The following is a 15,382-nucleotide window of genomic DNA, read 5'->3' as shown; positions in this document are numbered from 1 at the left end:
CTCTGTGATGTCGACTGGAGGATCTCGTGTTGCAATTAAACAAGTGGTTATGTGGTCAAGACATGTGCTCCAATGACCGCTTAGATTTAGCGGTCATGTGTTGGGGAGTGGGGGATGTGCTTTGGCTTTACTCACGCCCCTACTTTCCTCTTCAAGCTTCCATTGGATACTTCTAGGGTTTCAGGATCCTTTTTGCCCTATTGATTACATGCTGGGAGACGTGGCTGTGTGCCCACATGACTCGTGGGTCTCAGATGCCGGACAGGTGTCTGTAATTCAGCATTATGTACTGGATATAAATAAGACATCCATCTCGCTGCTCCTCACTTCCCCTGACGAAGCCATCCGGCGAAACACGTAGGATAAGTGAGGGACACGGGATGGGTGACGTGACCGTTAATACGTTTGTTTACAATTGAATGAGCTACTATATGTGGTTCCTGGTCTACCTGAGGCACTATTGCTATGTACTCTACAAGGCTCTTTGCCTGTGTGTGGAAACCTGCTGTAGTATCTATTTCCTTCATTTTCTGTTACTAACTTGGGGGAGCGTTCACATTTGTGTATTTTTAATGTAATTACATTTGCTGCTTCCCCTACATGTATTCACATTTACCGGTCCCCTCCCCCCTGTGTCCCTCTTTTATACCTGTTTTACCCCATCCAATGATGTAAGACTCCATTATATGTGTCTTATTGTGGTGTTCTAATAAAGTATATATTTTTTGCTTACATGTGGTCGCCTTTTCCTTTGGTGATCTGGGATGCACATAGTGTTATAGGCTGTGATTTAATTCATATATGTGGCCCTCATAGGTCGTCTGAGTAGGTTTTTATTTTTTTAAATGACATAAATAGTAAATTATGCCTGAGTTACACTGACACACGTAGCTATAAGTAACTGCATGATTGACTGTATTAACATACAGCGTGTTTAAACACATCAAGCATTGGGTTGAAAATTTAGTATGGGGGGGGGGGTGCTGTTTCAATTGTCGTCTCTAGCAGCAGGAAGGCTGGGTGTACCCTTACCACAAAGCTACGCCCCTGGTGGGAGGGAGACACATATGAGAAGTCTCGTGGCATCATGTCCTTGTAGCACAATATCTTGTGTTCGTAGCACAACTGCCCCAACTTATACAGACCACTTGTGCTAATGTAATCCTACAGCACCTCCCCCACGATCACTCAGTGCACGCTCTCCTGGCCAAGAGAAGCAGAACATACATGTAGAACCTACGCATACGTGTTCTGATTGAGCGGACACAGCTCCTGTACCCAACCAATCAGCCAAGCCCTTGTTGTATCCACTGACCAGGGGTGGATTGGCCATAAACTCTATAGGGAAATTTCCCGGTGGGCCGATGACTAGATGGACCACCCAAGCCCTCCTCAGGGCCGCCAGCCGTGTACATAATGATCTGATTCTCTCCTATGCAACTGGCCAGCAGCTGCAGGAGCCCTCCTGAATTCAACTGTATTTATGTCCACAGGACATGGTGTATATCAGTAGAAAAAGAAAAATATATTCTGTGTTCAGCACTGCAGTTATCTGTTTAAAAGCATTTAGTGGCATATATACATGGAAAAAGAAAAATATATTTGGCGTTCAGTGCCGCACTTATGTGTGTTAAAGCGTTTAGTCGCATATATAAGTAGAAAAATAAAAATATATTCTGAATTCAGCGCTGCAGTTATATCTCAAAAAGCGTTTAGTGGCGTTTTTCGGTAGAAAAATAAAAATATATTCGGAGTTCAGCGCCGCAGTTATATGTGGTAAAGCCTTTATGGCGTATTCCGGTAGAAAAAGAAAAATATATTCGGCGTTCAGCGCCTGTGTTTAAACTTTCTTTTTATTTACTTATTTCAGCTAACAGTATGTCAGACAGAGAAGTGCCAGGCCCTGCACAGGGAAGTGGCAGAGGTGTAAATGTTTCTGGCGCAGGCAGAGGTCGCAGCAGATTAAGGGGGCGTGGCAGCAGGGGTCACTTCAAGAGGCCTGGGCTCTCAGTGTCAGCTAGAATTCATGTCTTGACCAGTAACCCAGCGGTTCTTGATTGGTTGACTCGATCTTCGACGCAAGTGACAGTGGCACCACCAGCCTGAGTCTAGAGTCGCTGAGGAGCAGCTTTCTTTACCCGCATAGTGAAGAAAGTACTCACCAGCAGGTAGACATAGAGCAGAACCTGAACCAGCAGGTGATGGCATACTTGGAGTGCACCCTGCCAGCCGTCATTGAAGATCCCTGGACTACTGGGCAGCCAAACTGGATTTGTGGCCGCAACTGGCTGAGTTTGCCCTGGAAAAGCTGTCCTGCCTGGCCAGTAGTGTGGCATCAGAGCGGGTGTTTAGTGCGGCAGGGGCTATAGTTACCCCAAGAAGAACTTGCCTGTCCACCCAAAATGTGGAGAGACTGACCTTTGTCAAGATGAATTAGGCATGGATCAGCCAGGATTTTCACCCACCAATGCTTGATGCATAAGACTAGATCATCCATGGTGCCACACCAACACTTTGATAAAAAAAAAAGATTGGTTTCTTCTGGCTACCTGCCTCAGCTACTTTTCAGATGCTACCTTCTGCCTTATGTCACATATCTGATGCCAAGTGCTCCTTCTTTCACCCACCTTCGTCAGCGGGTACTGGTAGTGCCACCCACCTTCCCACTCTGTCACTGGGTCACTTTGTGGTCTCCACATGCTGCTGCCACCTCCACACTATGTCACCTTGCCACTCTGTGATCTTCTCATGCTGCTTCCACCTCACCACTATGTCATAGGCCCACTCTGTGGCCTCCTGATGCTGCCGCCACCTCCGAACTCCACTATTTGCCGTTCAGCGGTGCAGTCATATGTGGTAAAGCCCTTTTTGTCATGTACTAGTGGCAAAAGAAAAAGATTTTTGCAGTTCAGCGGTGCAGTTATATGTGGTAAAGCCCTATTTGCTGTATTAGTGGCAAATAGAGGTGGCTGAACTCTTCTGCTCTGCATCTCTTGTAAAGTCAATGTCTCCAACTATGCCCCTCTCTCGATTTACTGCAAATACATTATTTTCATGTACAGATCCAAGAATTATGTTGGAGGCAGTGTATGCAAGCCATGTGCGACCCCTTTCATCACTCTCACAATCTCGTCTGAACTCAATTTATTGTTGCCTTGAACACAGCCCAAGCTTTCGCCAGGATAAAAGGGAACCATGAAGAGGCAGACATTGTCGCAGGAGCAACGGCGTGAGAACATGGCGTCATCTGGCCATGTTGCTGGTGTGGCTGGGCAGGAACCACATTTACCCAGTGGGCCGCAAAGGACATATATTGTCCTTGACCATAGTTACATTTACCGACCAATTTTCCCAAAAAAGGCTGTTTCACATAAAAAATTTCATCAGCACATAATTCGGTTCATACAGTATTTTTCGCCCTAAAAGACCCTGTGGCCCATAAGACACGCCTAGGTTTTAGAGAAGGACAATAAGAAAAAAATATCTTTCATTACACATCAGATCAGCAATCAGACCCCCAATATTAATTAGACCTCAGCTCACAGCCCCAATCAGATCCACAATGTTAATAAGACCTCAGGTCAGACCCCAATGTGAATGACCCCCAATCAGACCTCAGATCAGAGCCCAATATAAAGAAGACCCCCAATCAGTCCTCATATGAGAATTGCCTGCTCTCAGCCCCCAGCCATATGTAATCAGCCCACAGCCATATGTGATCTGCCCACAGCCATATGTGATCTGCCCCCAGCCATAATTCAGCAGCCCACAGCCTCAGATCAAAAAATAAATAAAAACACTTACCTCTCCTGCTCCTGGACACCGCCGCTCCTCACCGCCCGTGATCTTCTTCCTCCTGCTGTCGGCTGTACTGTGAACTGGCGAGCACAGCGTGAGGTCACAGAGCGCCCAAACGCTGTGCGCAGCCAATGCACAGCTGACAGCCAAGGACCAGGAAGCGGTGAGTACAGAGCCTTCACTGCTTCCTGGTCCTCCGGTACTAATGAGCGCTTCCATAATGAAAGCGCTCATTAGTATTCACCTCATAAGACGCAGGGACATTTTCCCCCACTTATGGGGCGAATAATATGGTAAATTCATCCATCAATGCCTTTTTGATTGAGGTTAGCCAGTTGCCTTTCAAATCAAGGCTCGGAAAACTTCAGGTGCTACTGAATTCACTTGAAGTTGTGTATGGAGCATGTTGACACATGGCCTGAGCTTGCCCTTTACCCCTTGGAGGTGCTGGCCTGTCCTGCAGCCAATGTATTCTCTGAATGTGTGTTTAGCACGAATGAAAGGAGGTGGCGTGCATCAATTAAAGAAGAATTTCTAAAATTGTATTCCCTGTCACCTATGCAGAGCAGGGGTTTATTCACGTCTAAAATTGTAAAATGTCAACCCAAGAATGTAACAGAAAAATTACAGAAAATTATTAACCTGTCTACTTGGTAGAGAAGGGGTCTATGACAGAAAAAAATTGTTTATTGTCACCCGAAAATGTAAAAGAAAAATTATTGAAATTTATTAAGCTGTCAACTAGGTAGAGGAGGGGTATATTACACCCAAAAATTAATGAATTTTACCCGAAAATGTAACTGTTTTTTTTTTTTTTTACCGGTCTAGCAGTGGTACTTCACACCCAAAAATTGGTGAATTCCAACATAAAATGTAACTGACAAAGTAGTGAAATGACATAAAATTAAATACGTACAAATAAAAAAATAAAAATTTGATTTATGAGGTGGAGTTCCATATGGAGTAGGAGTTTGAGGAGGCGGTGGACGTAGCGGTGTAGGTGGAAGCGGGGATGCAGGAGGACGAGGTAGCCAACACTGGTTTTTGGTTTAAATTATTATTTTTTTAATTAGGGTACACTCCAAAAGAGTGTGAAATATCCAAAATACAAGAATGAGCAATTGCGCTGCAGTATAACAATGGCTGGTTAGTGCCGGTATACACTCACCTAAAGAATTATTAGGAACACCTGTTCTATTTCTCATTAATGCAATTATCTAGTCAACCAATCACATGGCAGTTGCTTCAATGCATTTAGGGGTGTGGTCCTGGTCAAGACAATCTCCTGAACTCCAAACTGAATGTCAGAATGGGAAAGAAAGGTGATTTAAGCAATTTTGAGCGTGGCTTGGTTGTTGGTGCCAGACGGGCCGGTCTGAGTATTTCACAATCTGCTCAGTTACTGGGATTTTCACGCACAACCATTTCTAGGGTTTACAAAGAATGGTGTGAAAAGAGAAAAACATCCAGTATGCGGCAGTCCTGTGGGCGAAAATGCCTTGTGGATGCTAGAGGTCAGAGGAGAATGGGCCGACTAATTCAAGCTGATAGAAGAGCAACGTTGACTGAAATAACCACTCGTTACAACCGAGGTATGCAGCAAAGCATTTGTGAAGCCACAACACGCACAACCTTGAGGCGGATGGGCTACAACAGCAGAAGACCCCACCGGGTACCACTCATTTCCACTACAAATAGGAAAAAGAGGCTACAATTTGCACGAGCTCACCAAAATTGGACTGTTGAGGACTGGAAAAATGTTGCCTGGTCTGATGAGTCTCAATTTCTGCTGAGACATTCAAATGGTAGAGTCCGAATTTGGCGTAAATAGAATGAGAACATGTATCCATCCTCTGATGGCTACTTCCAGCAGGATAATGCACCATGTCACAAAGCTTGAATCATTTCAAATTGGTTTCTTGAACATGACAATGAGTTCACTGTACTAAAATGGCCCCCACAGTCACCAGATCTCAACCCAATAGAGCATCTTTGGGATGTGGTGGAACGGGAACTTCGTGCCCTGGATGTGCATCCCTCAAATCTCCATCAACTGCAAGATGCTATCCTATCAATATGGGCCAACATTTCTAAAGAATGCTATCAGCACCTTGTTGAATCAATGCCACGTAGAATTAAGGCAGTTCTGAAGGCAAAAGGGAGTCCAACACCATATTAGTATGGTGTTCCTAATAATTCTTTAGGTGAGTGTATAACAAAGCATTAAAAAAAAAAAAAGATTCTTTAGTGTCTCCACATTCTGAAAGCCATAGTTTTATTTATTTTTTTGGCCACTGTCTTGAGTAGGGGCTCATTTTTTCTGGGATGAGATGACTGTTTGATTGCCACTATTTTGGGGTGCGTATGACTTTTTGATCGCTTGCTATTACACTTTTTGTGAGGTAAGGTGACAAAAAATTGCATTTTTTTTTTTACGGTATTCACCTGAGGGGTTAGGTCATGTGATAATTATATAGAGCAGGTTATTACGGACGCGGCGATACCGAATATGTCTGCTTTTTTTTATTGATGTAAATTTACACAATAATTTCATTTTTGATACAAAAAAAAATCATGTTTTAGTGTCTCCATAGTCCGAGAGCCATAGTTTTTTCAGTTTTTGGGCGATTATCTTGGGTAGGGTATTATTTTTGCGGGATGAGATGTCGGTTTGATTGGCACTATTTTGGGGTGCGTATGACTTTTTGATCGCTTGCTATTAAACTTTTTGTGATATAAGGTGACAAAAAATAACTTTTTTTTTACACCGTTTTATATATATTTTTTTTACGGTATTCACCTGAGGGGTTAGGTCATGTAATATTTTTATAGAGCAGGTTATTACGGGCGCGGCGATACCTAATATGTCTGCTTTTTTTTTAATGTAAGTTTTACACAATTATTTCATTTTTGAAACAAAAAAAATCTTGTTTTAGTGTCTCCATAGTCCGAGAGTAGGGTTGAGCAAACCCGAACTGTAAAGTTCGAGTTCTTACCGAACTTTAGGATTTTTGGACCACGGACCCGAACTCGAACATTTCAGTAAAAGTTCGGGTTCGGGTTTGGTGTTCGGCGCTTTCTTGGTGCTTTTTGAAAAGCTGCAGAGCAGCCAATCAACAAGCGGTAAACATTCTGACCTTAGAAGCCATCACAGCCATGCCTACTAATGGCATGGCTGTGATTGGCCAGTGCAGCATGTGACCCAGCCTCTATATAAGCTGGAGTCACGTAGCGCTGCACGTCACTCTGCTGTTACCAGTGTAGGGAGAGGATGCTGCTGGACTGGTGATTTCAGGGAGAGAATAGGAGAGAATCTAACTCAGCGATCTACATACAATTAGTTGTGTGGGTGCAGGGCACAATCTTTCTACCCTGCCCTGAGCCCATTGACCAAAAAAAAACAACTTTTATCCGTCTGTTAGTTAGGTGGGTGGCGGCGGCCATTTTATGCAAGCTCAGTGCACCAGCACTGCATCTGAGCTTTTGGGACATTGAAAATCCATTTTTTTTGGCAATATACAACATCTGGATTAGTCAGTGTGCAATTTAAGCTAGAAGTACAGCCATCATTTTCTGGGGTTTTAAAAACACACTTTTTTGCCAAAAAACACTATTTTCCTGATCTGCAAGTGTTAAATTCAAGTTTAATATATACAACTTTCATATTCTGTTACCAAAAGAACACTTTTTTGGCAATATACAACATCTGGATTAGGCCTCTTTCACACGACCGTTTTTTTTTTTTTGTTTTGTGGGCCGTTTTTTGCGTTCCGTATACAGTCCATATACGGAACCATTCATTTCAATGGTTCCGCAAAAAAACGGAATGTACTCCGTATGCATTCCGTTTCCGTATTTCCGTTCCGTTAAAAGATAGAACATGTCCTATTATTGCCCGCAAATCACGTTCCGTGGCTCCATTCAAGTCAATGGGTCCGAAAAAAAAACGGAACACATACGGAAATGCATCTGTATGTCTTCTGTATCCGGTTTTTTGCGGAGCCATCTATTGAAAATGTTATGCCCAGCCCAATTTTTTCTATGAAATTACTGTATACTGTATATGCCATACGGAAAAACCGAACGGAAAAACCGAACGGAAACATAACGGAAACAAAAAACGGAACAACGGATCCGTTTTTAAAACGGACCGCAAAACACTGAAAAAACCATACGGTCGTTTGAAAGAGGCCTTAGTCAGTGTGCAATTTAAGCTAGAAGTACAGCCATAATTTTCTGGGGTTTTAAAAACACAGTTTTTTGCCAAAAACCACTAATTTCCTGATCTGCAAGTGTTAAATTCAAGTTTAATATATACAGCTTTCATATTCTTTTACCAAAAAAACACTTTTATTGCAATATACAACATCTGGATTAGGCCTCATGCACACGACAGTTGTTTTTTGCGTCCGCTGAACAAAACAGATGCGGCATCCGTTTTTTTCCACAGATCACTTGTAATAAATGTCTATCCTTGTCCGCAAATGTGAAAAAAGTAGGACATGCACAATTTTTTTTGCTGAAGAGAATCACGGACAAGGGACGCGGAACACAAACAGATGAAGTATCAGCAATTTTTTGCTGACCTATTGAAATGAATGGGTCCCCATCCTATCCGCAAAAAAACCTGAACGGAGGCCGAGAAAAACAACTATCGTGTGCATGAGGCCTTAGTCAGTGTGCAATTTAAGCTAGAAATACAGCCATAATTTTCTGGGGTTTTAAAAACAGACTTTTTTTGCCAAAAAAACTATTTTCAGGCCTTGCAGCATCAGCACATTTTATTACAGGCTTATATACTGCTGCCATATTGAGTTATTAAACAAACACCCGTTTGGGCAAATAAAGTTTATTTGGCATCCTTTGCTGCAGATGTCATTGTGAGATACACCCTTAATACATTTGGGTTAGATTCAGAGATTTGAAATACCGCCATTTGGTGCACTAATCATTAATTCAGGCCGACTGTGGGTCAGGCTGTGTGAGATACACCCTTTACATACAGGGGTTTGATTCAGGCATTTGAAATACAGCCATTTTGGGCAAAAAAATCTTTAATTGAGGCCTAGTCTGGTTCAGGATGTGTGAGATACACCCTTTAAATACAGGGGTTTGATACAGTCATCTGAAATACAGTCATTTTGGGCAAAAAAAATCTTTAATTGAGGCCTAGTCTGGTTCAAGGCGTGTGAGATACACCCTGTACATACTGTCGTTCTATTCTGCTATTAATTAAACACCCATTTAGGGCAAGATCCTAAATTCGAGAAATATGAGGAGAGCGTCAAATAAGGGACGTGGCCCAGGTCATGGTGCTGCTGGTGGAGCTCCTGTTGCAGGGAGAGGACGTGGTCGATCTGTGCCAGTTACACGCACAAGTGAAACCCCTTCCTCAGGTGCGAGTAGGCGACAGAACCTGCAGCGCTATTTGGTCGGGCCTAAAACGGCTCTACAAATGGTGAGGCCTGAACAAGTACAGGCGATAGTAGATTGGGTTGCTGACAGTGGATCCAGTTCCTTCACATTGTCTCCCACCCAGTCTCCTGCTGAAAGACCACAGTTGGCACCTGCAGCCGATGTCCATCAGTTTTTCACCTCACCCCCTTGCAAATCAGCCAAGCAGTCTGAGCCCCAAGTCATGCAGCAGTCTCTTCTGCTTTTTGATCACCTAACCATCCACCTAGCCCTGCCCCAGAAGTGGAAGAGATTGAGTGCACCGATGCCCAACCACTTATCTTTCAAGATGAGTACATGGGAGGACCATCGCAGCACGTCTCGGATGATGACGAAACACAGGTGCCAACTGCTGGGGCTTTCGAAAGTGTGCAGACCGAAAAAGAGAGCAAGGGTGAAGACTGGGTGGAAGATGATGTGGAGGACGATGAGGTCCTCGACCCCACATGGAATCAAGGTCATGCGAGTGACCTATGTAGTTCCGAGGAAGAGGCGGTGTGGGTAATTGCCAAGTCGGGAGTGGGTAATTGCCGCACGCCCCCTCCAAAACTTGGAAGCTTATGCTTCAATACTTTGTCCCACATTTCCGCTCGATTACATTTAATTTCATCCATTCACCTCCCTTGCATGTGGTATGCTTTTCTCAGGCTCTCTCTCCGGCCTGGAACCCCGATTCCCCGCCAGCCGTGATCACCATGGTAGGCGCATAAAAGAACATCGAAAGTTGATAGAGCAGATATCAAATTGGATCGTGAACATCACGGGTACGTGCGACATGGTGGGGCAGTAAGTGTGCACACGCCTACACAAACTGACTTACAGGGGTCAGCCCCTGTAACTTCTGGGTGTCACAAGGGTGTCGAGGACCACGCCTGACTCCGTTATACCCGGGGTCAGGAAGTCACAGCGGTTGGCTGCACGCTCTATTTAAGATAGGGCTGTTTTCCTTATGGTAGCTTTCTGGGTTTGCTTAGCAAACCCTTTTGACTCACTCAGGGATCCGTAGCTCCTTCTCCTCAGCTGTTCCTTGTCCAGCACTCCCAGACCTCCTTATATTTCTCTCTCACACTTCTCTGGTTGCCAGAGATAGAGCTTCCTGCCTGGACATCTATTCTGACCTTCTGGAGCTGTGTTGCTGCGTTCGCTGGTAGTTGGTCCAGTACGCTACCCTCCAGATCCCTGTTGGACCTTTTTGGTTTATTGTGGTCGCCCACCTGGGTGTATGTGTTTGTATGTTTTGTCTGTCCTCTCCCTGGTGTTTCCCTCTTAGTGATAGTGGTGTGGACTAGCGATCCCACCGGCCTGTTCACTATCCAGGGCTCATATTAGGGAAAGCCAGGGTTTAGGCACGTGATCGCCGCACGGGTGAGGAACCCGTCTAGGGACGTCAGGGCAGTCAGGTGCCAGCCGCAAGGTGAGTTAGGGGTCACCACCTTTCCCTCTCCCTTGGGCAGGGCTTTCCCTGTTTTCCTCCCTGGCGTGACGTCGGTCATTACATTATCTCTGGCCATTATTTTGTGTAGGTAAAAAAAAAAATACAAAAAAAATAATAATTTTTTACCTACTTAGAATCCAGTATGGATCAAATTGCTGCTCTGTCCAAACAATTTCATGGCCTGTCTTTGGAGGTGGTAGGATTGAAGGCGTCGGTCCTCCAGCAACAGCAGCAATTACAACTGACTGCAAGCCCAGCGGTTGCTACTGGTAACCAGGTTGTTGCGGAACCCAAGGTCCCTCTCCCTGACAGATTTTCTGGGGGAAGGGACAAGTTTTTGACATTCCGTGAGGCCTGTAAGTTATATTTTAAACTGCGCCCTTACTCCTCTGGTAATGAAGATCAGCTTGTGGGGGTTGTTATTTCCCTGCTGCAGGGGCATCCGCAGTCCTGGGCGTTCTCTTTACCTACTGATTCCCAGGCTCTTCGGTCAGTGGATGAGTTTTTCGGGGCCTTGGGTCTCATATATGATGACCCTGACCGAGTTGCCCTGGCTGAATCAAGATTACGGAGACTCCTACAAAGGGAGCGGCCGGTAGAGGAGTATTGCTCTGACTTCCGTAGGTGGGATACGGATACCCAATGGAACGACCCGGCTCACAGGAGTCAGTTCTGCTCTGGGTTATCCGAAAGGGTTAAGGATGCGCTTGCATTATATGAGACCCCCTTTTCCCTTGATGCGGTTATGTCCCTTTCTATCCGAATAGATAGACGCCTTAGGGTCAGGTTGAAAAAACCGGAGCAATTGATAACCCCTCCCAAGCAGCAGTTAGTCTGTACGGACTTAGACGAGCCTATGCAGCTAGGAGGAACTACTCGTCAGGACCGTCCTCCTGAGGCTCGCCGTAGGCGTGGGGTTTGTTTTTTTTGTGGGGAGAGGGGTCATTTCATTAATGTCTGTCCTTCTTTCCTCAGAAACAAAAGACCGTCGGAAAAACTACTAACCCCAGGCTGTGTGGAGGATGTCAGCCGGGGGGTATACGTTTCCTCCATACGTACATCGCAATTTGTGTTGCCAGCGGTTATTATTTTTGGTTATAAGACGGAGACTATTTCTTTCTTTCTAGACAGTGGAGCAGGGGTAAATTTGATAGATGCCCATTTTGCCCGCACTTTGGGTTTGTCTCTCTGTACTTTACAGAGACCCATTCCCATATTCGCTATTGATTCTGCTCCCCTGTCTCAGAGAAACCTCACGCACATTGTTCATAATTTACACCTTCGGGTAGGGGACCACCATAACGAGATGCTTTCAGGTTATGTTCTGGAGGGGCTTCCCACTCCGGTAGTGCTGGGTCTTCCCTGGTTGGTAGCGCACAATCCAGTGGTGGATTGGCAGGCCAGGGAGATATTGGAGTGGAGTGAGCAGTGCAGAGAAAATTGCTTAAATAGCAATTGCTTAGTCGCCTCCAAAACTACCCTACCTACATTTATTTCGGACTTTGAGGATGTTTTTTCTGAAAAGGATTGTCAGAAGTTACCACCTCATCGTCCTTATGATTGCCCGGTTAACCTTATTCCCGGCGCAAAATTACCCAAGACCAGGTTATATAATCTTTCGGGTCCAGAGAGACAAGCCATGAAAGATTATATCTCTGAGAGCTTGGCTAAGGGACACATCAGACCCTCTTCTTCACCCGTGGCTGCAGGGTTTTTCTTCGTTAAAAAGAAAGATGGGGGCCTGCGTCCTTGCTTAGATTTTCGCGAATTAAATCAGATAACCATCCGAGACCCATACCCTCTTCCTCTCATTCCTGACCTGTTTAATCAGATTGCGGGTGCTAGGTGGTTCTCCAAACTTGATCTTAGGGGTGCCTACAATCTGATTCGTATTAAGGAGGGGGATGAGTGCAAGACAGCGTTTAACACCCCTGAGGGGCATTATGAAAATCTAGTTATGCCTTTCGGTCTGACCAATGCTCCTGCCGTCTTTCAACATTTCGTTAATGACATTTTTAGTCATCTAATCGGCAGGTTTGTGGTAATATACCTAGATGATATTTTAATTTATTCGTCTGATCTGAAAACACATGAGGTGCATGTCAGACAAGTACTGCAGGTCCTACGGACGAATGAATTATATGCTAAAATTGAAAAATGTGTCTTCGCCGTTCAGGAGATACAATTCCTGGGTTATTTTTTATCTGCGTCAGGTTTCCGTATGGATCCTAGGAAGGTCCAGGCAATTTTAGATTGGGATCTTCCTGAGAACCTCAAAGCACTACAACGGTTCTTGGGCTTCGCGAATTTCTATAGGAAATTCATTAAAAATTATTCACTTATTGTAAAACCGCTTACTGACATGACTAGGAAGGGGACTGATTTTTCTAAATGGTCTGACGCCGCTAAAGTTGCTTTTTCCTCTCTAAAAGAGAGGTTTACCTCAGCACCTGTACTGGTCCAACCTGATGTCTCTCAGCCTTTTATTGTTGAAGTCGATGCGTCAGAGGTGGGAGTGGGGGCGGTGCTGTCTCAGGGTCCGTCTCCTGGCAAATGGCGTCCTTGTGCTTTCTTTTCTAAAAAACTATCTGCAGCAGAAAAGAACTACGATATTGGCAATAGGGAACTATTAGCTATTAAACTTGCGTTTGAGGAGTGGCGTCATTTCTTAGAGGGGGCAGTCCACCCCGTCACTGTGATTACGGACCACAAAAATCTTCTGTACCTCGAATCAGCTAAGCGTCTCACCCCTAGACAGGCTAGGTGGTCGCTATTTTTTACCAGGTTTAACTTTGTGATTACCTATCGTCCTGGGGCAAAGAACACCAAGGCTGATGCACTATCTCGTTGTTTCCCTGGAGAGGGTAATGTGAGTGATCCGGTGCCCATTCTTCAAAGAGGAGTGGTTGTTTCTGCGGTACACTCTGTTTTGGAGGGGAAGGTGTTAGAGGCCCAGGGGGACGCCCCGATCTCTTGCCCCTCAGAGAAATTGTTTGTACCGTTGAACTTACGTTTCGAATTATTAAAGGAACATCATAATTCGGCACTTGCTGGGCACCCGGGTAGTAAAGCAACCCTGGAACTATTGTCTCGTCGTTTTTAGTGGCCAAGGTTGCGTCAGGATGTATTGGATTTTGTGTCTTCTTGTTCTACCTGTGCGCGCGCAAAGGTTTCACATACACGTCCTGCAGGGTCTCTATTACCACTCGTCATTCCCAATAGACCGTGGACACATCTGTCAATGGATTTTATCACTGACTTACCTTTGTCTGCGGGTAAAACAGTTATTTTGGTAGTAGTGGACAGGTTTAGCAAAATGGTACACTTCATTGCGTTACCCGCACTACCTAATGCTAAGACTCTTGCTCAGGTATTCGTCAGTGAAATCGTGAAGCTTCACGGGGTCCCCTCCGATGTTGTTTCGGATCGGGGTACCCAGTTTATTTCTAAATTTTGGAAAGCTTTTTGTTCCCGTTTGGGGGTACACTTGTCCTTTTCCTCTGCTTTCCATCCTCAGTCGAATGGACAGACTGAGCGTACCAACCAAAACCTTGAGACATATCTAAGATGTTTTGTGTCTGAAAACCAAGAGTTGTGGTCATCATATTTACCGTTAGCTGAGTTTGCCATAAATAATCGTCGTCAGGAATCCACTGGCAAGTCACCATTTCTTGGTGCATATGGTTTTCATCCCCAATTCTGTACTTTCAAAGAGGGGGGGTCTTCTGGGGTTCCCGAAGAGGAACGGTTTTCGTCATCTCTTTCATCGGTATGGCAGAAGGTGCAAGCTAACTTGAAAAATATGGGAGGTAAATACAAATGCATGGCTGATAAGAGACGGTCGCCAGGTCCGGACCTAGGAGTGAATGACTATGTGTGGTTGTCTACTAGGAATATTAAATTGAAGGTTCCCTCTTGGAAACTGGGTCCTAGGTTTATTGGCCCTTACAAAATTGTAGCCATCATCAACCCCGTGGCTTTTCGCCTGGAGTTACCTCAGACTTTTAAAATTCATAATGTTTTTCATAAGTCGTTACTCAAAAAATATGTTCCACCTCTAGAACCATCTCCGCTGCCACCCCCTCCTGTTGTCGTGGATGGTAACCTAGAATTTCAGATATCCAAAATTGTTAATTCTCGTCGGGTCCGCCGCTCTCTTTAATATCTGGTGCATTGGAGAGGTTACGGTCCCGAGGAAAGAATGTGGGTTCCTGCGTCTGAGGTAAACGCCGACAGGTTAGTTCGGGTTTTTCATCCCTCTCATCCTGAGAGACCTGGTCCTGAGTGTCCGGAGGCCCCTCGTAGAGAGGGGGGTACTGTCACGAGGGTGTCGAGGACCACGCCTGACTCCGTTATACCCGGGGTCAGGAAGTCACAGCGGTTGGCTGCACGCTCTATTTAAGATAGGGCTGTTTTCCTTATGGTAGCTTTCTGGGTTTGCTTAGCAAACCCTTTTGGCTCACTCAGGGATCCGTAGCTCCTTCTCCTCAGCTGTTCCTTGTCCAGCACTCCCAGACCTCCTTATATTTCTCTCTCACACTTCTCTGGTTGCCAGAGATAGAGCTTCCTGCCTGGACATCTATTCTGACCTTCTGGAGCTGTGTTGCTGCGTTCGCTGGTAGTTGGTCCAGTACGCTACCCTCCAGATCCCTGTTGGACCTTTTTGGTTTATTGTGGTCGCCCACCTGGGTGTAT

This window comes from Bufo bufo, chromosome 3, assembly GCF_905171765.1.
Source record: "Bufo bufo chromosome 3, aBufBuf1.1, whole genome shotgun sequence".
NCBI lineage: Eukaryota > Metazoa > Chordata > Amphibia > Anura > Bufonidae > Bufo > Bufo bufo.
Note: the sequence above shows the minus strand (reverse complement) of the source record.